The 10228-nt window shown below is 44.3% G+C and overlaps 1 long non-coding RNA gene across 1 annotated transcript; it reads right to left on the bottom strand.

The window, feature by feature from the left end:
• Positions 1 to 2382: 2382 nt before the first annotated feature.
• LOC123493868 (uncharacterized) lies at positions 2383 to 2615 on the bottom strand. The gene is made up of 2 exons (XR_006663273.2): positions 2525 to 2615; positions 2383 to 2421 (listed from the first exon to the last, which is right to left on the bottom strand). It is a non-coding gene; the product is annotated as an uncharacterized lncRNA (long non-coding RNA).
• Positions 2616 to 10228: the final 7613 nt, after the last annotated feature.

Here is a 10228-nt window from a genome sequence, read left to right as displayed (position 1 = left end):
AGGCTACTGTTTGTAGCCAACTTTTTTATATTTCTGTGTTTTTTCAATTAAAAAAATGTTTGCCAATTTTAATAAAGTGACTTATTTTTTTCTCAAAAAATGACGTACATTTAATAAAAGATATTCATGAGTTTTTTAAATCTTCATGAGTTTTAAGTAAAATATTCATGTATTTTAGAAAATGAAACCAGAGAAAAAATGTTCATAAATTTTAAAGATATTTGTGGACTCTAAAAATGTAGATGATACTCAGTGTAATTGATCATGTACTTTCATATATCCAATCATGTTCAGCACACATACAATTTACAGAAGAGATCGAGCTACAAGTTTTCTTCCTGTGAGGCATCAAGCCATCAGCAACAGCATCACTTGTTATAGGACCTTGCTAGCAACGATGATCACGACCGAATCTCCCCTTCCTCTAAATCCTCGTGGAAGCTTTGACGGCGTTGCTGCTTCCAGTCTTCGTCAACCTTGAGGTAGAGCCCAATCTGCCGCAACAAGTTGCTGGGCTTCGCCGTGTTGTACTCATCAATGCCGAGCCTCTTCAGATCCTCTCGGTGTAGGGTATCGTCAGGCATTGCCGTCTTCTCCATCTGGAGCAGCTCCTGACGGGCCTTCTCCCTTGCCCGGGACGTGGCCTCCTTTCGCTGCCTTTCCAGAGCACGGGCGAGCTGCTCACATGTTGGAGGCGTGATGGCCGGTGCTGGACTGTCGACGATCTCATCGGAATCAGAATCTGAGTCACTGCCGCCGGAGTGCTCTGAACCCGAGTCGCTGCTGCCGGAATCAGTGTCTGAATCGCTGTCGCTGGAATCAGTATCTGAACTGCTGCTGCTGCTGGAGCTTGGGCTGCCGCTGGCTGTTTCATCTTCATCTTCGACGAGCAGCAGAGGTGCCGGCACGATCGGTAATGGGGAGACGCCACCGCAAATGTCAACATCTTCCTCCTCCTCCTGTTCGGCCATGGCCTTAGGGCCGTCTTGGTGCCGTTCTTGCAGCAGAGGTTGCGGCACGATCGCTAAGGGGGAGACGCCGCCACAGATGTCAACTTCTTCGTCCTCCTCTTCGGCCATCACCTCAGGGCCGTCTTGGTGGCGTTCTTGGGGCGACGGATTCGCCGACCTCTTCTCTCGAGCGAACTTGTCAACCTGCTCTTGCAACTCGACGACGGCGGCGTCGTCCAATGCGTGGACGTCGATCTCGATTTCGCCGGGGCGGGTGGCGCAGCTCTGCTCCTTCAAGAGCTGGACGATGTGATCGGGGATTTCCGCAACGAACAGCTCCAGGTCTTCCGCGAGCATCTCCCTCTCAGAGGCCGTCATCTTCTTCTTCGTTGGCGCCTTCTTGCTCTTGATCACAGGAACGGGAGGGGACGCCTTCCTCTTCTTGGCCGGCGGCTCCTCGGCCAAGAAACCTCGACCACTCACCTTGACGCGGGGAGTCAACGGGGACGAGGCGGGAACTAGCACGGCGGCCGCCTTGTGGAGGAGGCGACGGACGGCGACGAGCTCAGATTGGAACCGCTGCCGAAGGATCTCCATCTCCCTTGCGCGCTTCTGGCCGGACATGATGTCGATCTTGGCGTCAAACGGCTGGCCTGTCACGAAGCCGTGCTTCCTGGTGAGCTCCCCGCCGTAGGGGTAGGCAATCTCCATGGGAAGGGAACAGGACAGGGGACGCCGGTCGCTGGGGACGATGCGGCTGGTGATTGGTGTAGGAGGCGATGGGGGAAGATCGGAGGTGCGAGAAGAGAAGTCAGAGCGAGGTGAGGGCAAAGGCAGCAGGTTGGCTGCCTTTTATTGATCAGCTCAGGTGTGATGCCGATTCCAAACCGTGGATGCGTATGTGATGTGATCCGTCAGGTAATCGGATTTGCTTGCGTGCATTTGAAGCTTCGCGCCAAAGCTTAATTAAGCATGAATTGAGAGTTTGAGACCTCGCCGGGCAACACTGCAACTCTTTCCTTTCCCGGCTCCTAATCCAACTCGTATCGCTGCACCGCACGCCCCAGCCACCGTAGGGTTCAGCCGGCGACGAAGGCCCACCTGCGCCGCCCTGAAATCGTTGTCATATGGCCGAATTGATGTGAAACTGATGTTAATTAGAGCATCATGGCAGCATCATTGTATTGTATAGTGAATTTACTCTGTAATGAAATTATTCTCTATAGTGACTGTATATTATCCCAGTGATGCATCCCCAAGTTTCAGAAATTTACCGATGCACTATCTATTGTCCCTGTTGAAATTCCGGCCTATCCGATACCATGGCACCATGCACGATTTTGTATCAAAACCCTTGTGAGCGCTTGCAGAAGAAACTGAAAGCGGCCAAAATCTGAACTCAGGAATGTTTCCGTTGCTTTCTAGTTCTGAATTTTGGGACATATTGCAGCGGAGGGCGTCGATATGGAACCTGAAAAATTGTAGCAGCACAACAAATTTGTGAAAGATGATGCAAGTTCAGTGCTAGATGGGTTCAGTACTTGAAAAGTGTTGCCAAATTTGGGCGCACTCACAGAGGCTGGGATAGCAGGGTTGTTTTGACACTGGATCTTCTTCCAGTGGTGGGGGCACCTGGCCATATATCATTTCGCAGCTCATGTCTTCTGAGATGTTGTTGGGTCAGTGAGCAAGATAATTATTAGCCAGGGCTAACTGAATTTCAGTTGGAAAAGGCAGGAAACTCAGTCTAGAGAAAGCATGTATTTCAGAGAACAAATTCGTAGTTCATTTCATTCTGTTGGCCTGCATTAGCTAAGCATCAAGTGGACTTAACTGTTTTAGACAGTTTCAGTTAACTGTTTTATGTTTGCTGAAGAGGTTCACCTATAGTTTCAAAAATTCAGTCACTGGATATATGCAATAATTTACAAGGAGCAAGTGATGTAGAGCAAAAATTCAGCAAATGATATATAGTTTCAAAAATTCAGTGAAACTGAACCTACCCTATTGCTTCATGTAGCAAAGGCGGCAATGCAAGCAAGATCATGCTTGGTTTAGCCAAATCATGCTTGGTAACAATGGGAGAACAGGAAGATTCTTGAACACAAATTACTAGTCTGAACCATGCCAACTAAACTGTCTTCTCTTCTCTAGTCAGCCAACCACTAGCAATGATACTTAGCGTATTTGAAATTTTCGCAATGTTGAATGGGAAGCTAATACCCAAATTGTGCGCATTTAATCCTTACACTGAGTACTCAATTTCAAATTCATGTTACTGAAATTTTCTCAACATGTTAAAATTGTCATGCTACTGAATGCTACCGAAATGCCAGGGAACACAGAAATGCTAGGGCACACAGCATTTAGAGTACTCTGAAATTCAGTTCTGAAAAAAACTGTTAGATAGTGGCCACACTAATCTAGAGTAGTATCCTAATCTGATGGAGTACTCCATTTAAAACTCCTAATCTAGAGTAATATCCTAAAATCATTCCTGGAATTGCTGGAGTATAAATCATTAATCATTGATCATTGATGTTTGAGTATAAATCATGAAGAGTAATATCCATGTAACTGTAACTGCAAGCTCCAGAACAAATTCAGCATTTCAATATTATTTCGCTACCTTCTGAACCCACATAGGCTGCAGGTAAAACAAGTTCCAGAACTTCTTCCCTGATCCATCACAAACAAAAGTCCATACCCCTTCGCAGCCAGGGGCACGATCGTCTAATGTAAAAAAGTCTGCCCCCGCGCGTCGATGCCGATACCCCCGTGCGCCCGTGTATACGGGGCTGCCGAGCGAGCCGAGCCGCACAGCCGCCGACAGCCATCGAGCCGAGCCGCACGCATGGGCCCACAATGTCGGGGTCAATGGCATGGGACCACAATGTCGGGTCAAGGGGGCGTTGACCAGGCAGTGGTGGACCGGCGTGCGTGTGGACGTGGCGCATCCGTCGTGGGGCAATAACTGCATGTCCGCCTTATATCCAGCGTGCATGCCGGCGCCGCCTCCTCGCGCCGAGCGCCACCGACGGCCGCTGACCGGTCGCCTCTGCCGCGCCTGGCCGCCTGCCGCCGCGTCGGGGCGCCCGCGTGATGGCCTCGTCTGCCACGCGCCTTCCACGACCTGGCGCCCGCCGCCGCGTCGGGGCGCCCGCGTGATGGCCTCGTCTGCCACGCGCCTTCCACGACCTGGCGCCCGCCGCCGCGTCGGGGCGCCCGCGTGATGGCCTCGGCTACCACGCCTTCCGCTGCCGCGCCTGCGGCGACCGGCCGCCTGCCCCGCGTCGAGCCGCCCGCCTTCCGCCTCGGGCCTGACGCGGCCGCATGCCCACGCGTCGGGCCGCCCGCCTTCCACCGACGCTCCACCGGCGCCTCCCTCTCCCCGCCGGCTATAAAAGGCCAACCCGTGCCGGCCTTCTCCACCCCATCTTCTCCCCTCCACCGCGCCACTCCATCTCCCCTCCACCGTGTCCGCCATGTCTTCGAGCGACTCCGACGAGGGGGCTTGGCCGGGCGGCGCCTGGCCGTCCAGCCTCACGATCGGCGACACCGAGGACCTGCCGCGGTTCGGCCTGATGGTGCCGCCGGCGACCAAGGTGCCGGGGCCATGGAGGATCGCCGCCGACGGCCGACCTACCCTTGCCCCGCCGCCGACGACGGTGGAGCTCCGCGCTTTCCCTGGCGGCCGGTACAACCGAAGGGCCCGCCGTGGCTTTTGGCGGGGCAAAGATTTCGACGTCGTCCTCGGCGCGTTCAGGGACGCGGCGGCCAGCCGCCCCGTCGGAGACATCACCGCCGCCGCCACGCCGCACCTGCTCCCGCCCCACGGTCCCCGGCAGAGCAGCCGCCCCCTGCCCCGGCGCTGGTCTCCATCCCGCCGGAGCAGGCCGCCCTCATGCAGGACGGCGACCCTGACGACACGCCAGGGCTGCTTGCGGTGCGGACCGGGAGGCGGCCTTGGCGGCAGTGCAGTTGCAGCAGGCGCGGGAGGAGGTGGACTTGTGGGGGTGGGACGACGAGTCCAGCGGCGACGACGGCGGCAACGGCGGCATGGCGCCGGTCATCGACCTCACCAGCGGCAGCAACGAGGAGTAGTCTAGGTTTAGGTTTAGGTTTAAGTTAATGTTTAAATTTAAATTCGGTTCTAAGTTATGTAGTCGGAGCGGTTCAAGTTTATCTTTAATTATGAATGAAGTCGGATCGGTTTATCTATAAAAAATTGTTATGTTTTATTTAATGATGTAATGAATTATCGTGCTATCCGGAGAACAAGGTCATTTTTTTGACATATTCGGAATGGCCTCAAATTTTGCAAGTGAGTTGGTATGCCCACTCCCACACTGAATCCAAAAATTGATCGTATTTCGACACCAATAGCACGTTGCGTCACGTCCGGTCAGTGTTTTAGGTGTTTTCACCGAAAAAATTGTAGAAAATTCGTAAAGTGGTAAAAAGCCACGAAACTTGTCATGCATCCTAGTCATGATGGTAGAACACTATGAAAAAAAATTTGGGTTCATTTCAAAGATGTCAAAAAAAAACTTCTTTCGGAAGGGGCCTTCGCTCCCGAACGGCCTCCGGAGAACGAGGTCAATTTTTTGCCATCTTCAGAATTGCTTGAAATTTTGCAAGTGAGTTGGTATGCCCACCCGCACACTCAATCCAAGAATTGAACGTATTTGGACACCAAAAACATGTTGCGTCAGGTCTAGTCAGTGTTTTAGGTGTTTTCACCGAAAATATTATAGAAAATTCATAAATTGGCAAAAAAACACGAAACTTGTCATGCATCCTAGTCATGATGGTACAACAGTATGAAAAAGATTTGGGTTCATTTGAAGAATGTTGAAAAAAAACTTCTTTCGGAAGGGGCCTCCGGAGAACGAGGTCAATTTTTTGCCATCTTCAGAATTGATTGAAATTTTGTAAGTGAGTTGGTATGCCCACCCCACACTCAATCCAAGAATTGAACGTATTTGGACACCAATAGCATGTTGCGTCACGTCCGGTCAGTGTTTTAGGTGTTTGCACCAAAAAAATTGTAGAAAATTCGTAAAGTGGTAAAAAGCCACGAAACTTGTCATGCATCCTATTCATGATGGTAGAACACTATGAAAAAATTTGGGTTCATTTCGAAGATGTTGAAAAAAAACTTCTTTCGGAAGGGGCCTTCGCTCCTACCCGAACGGCCTCTGGAGAACGAGGTCAATTTTTTGCCATCTTCAGATTTGCTTGAAATTTTGCAAGTGAGTTGGTATGCCCACACACACACTCAATCCAAGAACTGAACGTATTTGGACACCAGAAACATGTTGCGTCACGTCCAAGAGGTGCTATATGCTGTTTTCACCGCAAAATTGTAGAAAAATCATAAAGTGGCAAAAAGCCAAAAAACTTGTCATGCATCCTAGTCATGTTGGTAGAACACTATGAAAAAAAATTGGGTTCATTTGAAGGATGTCGAAAAAAAACTTCTTTCGGACGGGGCCTTCGCTCGTACCCGAACGGCCTCCGGAGAACGAGGTCAATTTTTTGTCATCTTCAGAATTGCTTGAAATTTTGCAAGTGAGTTGGTATGCCCACCCCCACACTCAATCCAAGAATTGAACGTATTTGGACACCAAAAACATGTTGCGTCCCGTCCCGTCAGTGTTTTAGGTGTTTTCACCGAAAAATTGTAGAAAATTCATAAAGTGGCAAAAAGGCACGAAACTTGTCATGCATCCTAGTCATGATGGTAGAACACTATGAACAAAATTTGGGTTCATTTGAAGGATGTCAAAAAAATAATGTAGATAGTACTAATGTAATTTGACTGAGGTGAGACTAAATTTGCATAGTGTGGCAAATGATAAAAAATAAGACAGATAATAATGATGTGATTTGAGTTTACACTGCAACTGGCAGCTCTGACGCACTGCCCGGGCAGTGTAATGAGCTTACATTGTCCGGGTAGTACGGCAGTGCCGCCCCTGGCAATGCAAAGTCGAACCAAATTATTACTAACTGTCTCATATAGCAATGCAAAGTCGAACCAAATATTTTGTTTAGTTTTTTGCTAATGAATATTTTGTTCAGTTATTTGTGTAGATTAGTAATTACATTTTTAATATTTATGTAATGTTAATTAATCTAAAAAAATACTTAAAATATATTTGTTAATTAGATTTTTAATATTTATGTAATGTTCATTATTTAATTTTTTATGTCTTATTCATTAATGGATAAAAAATTCCATAATAATAATGAGTTTTTTGTTATAATTTATAACTAAGAAAATTGAGTTTTTTTATAACTTATCAGTAAAAATAATAATTTTATTGTTATAATTGTTTATGGTTTTTTTATGACTTACCAGTAAAAATAATAAGTTTATTATTATAAATGTTTATGAGTTTTTTTAATGGCTAACATTTTTGATTTTTTTTAGTCATTGGGCCGGCCAACGCGCGTTGTCCAGGATTTTTTTTGTTTTTTGTTTCATAAATAGTATTAAGTTTTTTAGTTATTTATGCCTTTCGTTATTATAGAATTGTTAACTACATTTATTTTTTCATAATAATAATGAGTTTTTTGTTATAATTTATAAGCAAGAATAATGCATTTTTTATTACAATTTATAGGTAAAAATAATGAGTTTTTTGTTATAATTTTCTATGAGTCTTGCATTCATGCCTAACATTTTTCAGCTTATTAAAAAATATTAATGAGTTTATTGCTATAACTAATAATTTGGAAAAGACCCTTCATAAAAAACACTACTTGATATAGAATTTATTAAGTAGTTATATTAAAAACACTACTTAATACAGAATTTATTAAGTAATTATATTAAAAACACTACTTAATATAGGATTTATTTAATATTTAAATTATATATGAAAACTTTACTATTGTTATTTGTGCGCGGAGTGACGAGTTGATACTAAAAAATAAGATAGTAATAATGTCATCTGACTTTAGTTAGGTAAAGTCAACTGACATTATTACTACCTTATCTAACAAATAGCACAAAGGCGGTATATAAGCCAGTCCTAGCGTCCCTCAGCGCGCGAGGTGGGACTAAAGAAGCGCCCCTCCCACCTCCCCACGTGCCGTGACTCATAGAAGGCAAAAAAAATATTGATGCAAAAAGAAAGCCCAACCGTGGTTGCAGGCCGCAACTACGCGTAATCGGTCCGGCCCGATCAAGCCGGGCGGCGAAAGGGCCGGCCTTTCGGCTCAGCTACGGCCTTTACACACAGTCAAACGGGGCAGTGGCGGGACGGGGCGGGAATCAGAGGAGTTCGAAAAGAAGGTGGGAGGCAGGTATATAAGGCGGTCACGGCGTCGTTCGGCGGGCGAGGTGGGACTAAACTTTAGTCCTCACCCCCGCCGACCCTGCCTTCGCACCGCCGCACAGTGAATGGGCCGGCCCACACGCGCCGTCGCGCACAGTCACTGGGCCGGCAACGCGCGCCATCCCGCAAATATTTTGTTTAGTTTTTTGCTAATGAATATTTTGTTCAGTTATTTGTGTAGATTAGTAATTACATTTTTAATATTTATGTAATGTTAATTAATCTAAAAAATACTTAAAATATATTTGTTAATTAGATTTTTAATATTTATGTAATGTTCATTATTTAATTTTTTATGTCTTATTCATTAATGGATAAAAAATTCCATAATAATAATGAGTTTTTTGTTATAATTTATAACTAAGAAAATTGAGTTTTTTATAACTTATCAGTAAAAAATAATAAGTTTATTGTTATAATTTTTTATGAGTTTTTTTATGACTTACCAGTAAAAATAATAAGTTGATTGTTATAATTGTTTATGAGTTTTTTTAGTGGCTAACATTTTTGATTTTTTTAGTCATTGGGCCGGCCGACGTGCGTTGTCCAGGATTTTTTTTGTTTCATAAATAGTATTAAGTTTTTTAGTTATTTATGCCTTTCGTTATTATAGAATTGTTAACTACATTTATTTTTTCATAATAATAATGAGTTTTTTGTTATAATTTATAAGCAAGAATAATGCATTTTTATTGCAATTTATAGGTAAAAATAATGAGTTTTTTGTTATAATTTTTTATGAGTCTTGCGTTCATGCCAAACATTTTTCAGCTTATTAAAAAATATTAATGAGTTTATTGCTATAACTAATAATTTGGAAAAGACCCTTCATAAAAAACACTACTTGATATAGAATTTATTAAGTAGTTATATTAAAAACAGTACTTAATACATAATTTATTAAGTAATTATATTAAAAACACTACTTAATATAGGATTTATTTAATATTTAAATTATATATGAAAACTTTACTATTGTTATTTGTGCGCGGAGTGACGAGTTGATACTAAAAAATAAGATAGTAATAATGTCAGAGTTTAGTTAGGTGAAGTCAACTGACATTATTACTACCTTATCTAACAAATAGCACAAAGGCGGTATATAAGCCAGTCCTAGCGTCCCTCGGCGCGCGAGGTGGGACTAAAGAAGCGCCCCTCCCACCTCCCCATGCGCCGTGACTCATAGAAGGCAAAAAATAGTGATGCAAAAAAAGCCCAACAGTGGTTGCAGGCCGCAACTGCGCGTAATCGGCCCGATCAAGCCGGGCGGCGAAAGGGCCGGCCTTTCGGCCCAGCTACGGCCTGCAGCACAGTCAAACGGGGCAGTGGCGGGACGGGGCGGGAATCAGAGGAGTTCGAAAGGGAGGTGGGAGGTTGGTATATAAAGCGGTCGCGGCGTCGTTCGACGGGTGAGGTGGGACTAAACTTTAGTCCTGACCCCCGCCGACCCTGCCCGCGCACCGCCACACAGTGAATGGGCCGGCCCACGCGCGCTGTCGAAGACTTTTTTGTTTTTTGTTTTTTGTTTCAAAAATAATATTAAGTTTTTTAGTTATTTATGCCTTTCGTTATCATTTAATAAATGTTCTATAATTAATGAAAAGCCCTACGTATTGTACAATTGTTAACAAGATTTATTATATTTATGTAATGTTCATTATTTATATTTTTATGTGTTTTGCATTAGTGGCTAAAGTTGTTTTCATAAAAGTAAAGAGTTTTTTGTTATAATTTATAAGAAATAATAATTTGGAAAAGACCCTTCATAAAAAACAATACTTGATATAGAATTTATTAAGTAGTTATATTAAAAATAATACTTAATATAGAATTTATTATGTAATTATATTAAAAACACTACTTAATAAAAAAATTAAGTATTCAAATTATAAGAAATTCATACGGTGTCGGAAAATTATGAAAACTTGC

The sequence above is a fragment of the Aegilops tauschii genome, chromosome 5 (assembly GCF_002575655.3).
Source record: "Aegilops tauschii subsp. strangulata cultivar AL8/78 chromosome 5, Aet v6.0, whole genome shotgun sequence".
NCBI classification, from domain to species: Eukaryota; Viridiplantae; Streptophyta; class Magnoliopsida; order Poales; family Poaceae; genus Aegilops; species Aegilops tauschii.
The sequence above is the reverse complement of the archived record's forward strand: the minus strand, read 5'-3'. Positions and strand labels throughout refer to the sequence as shown.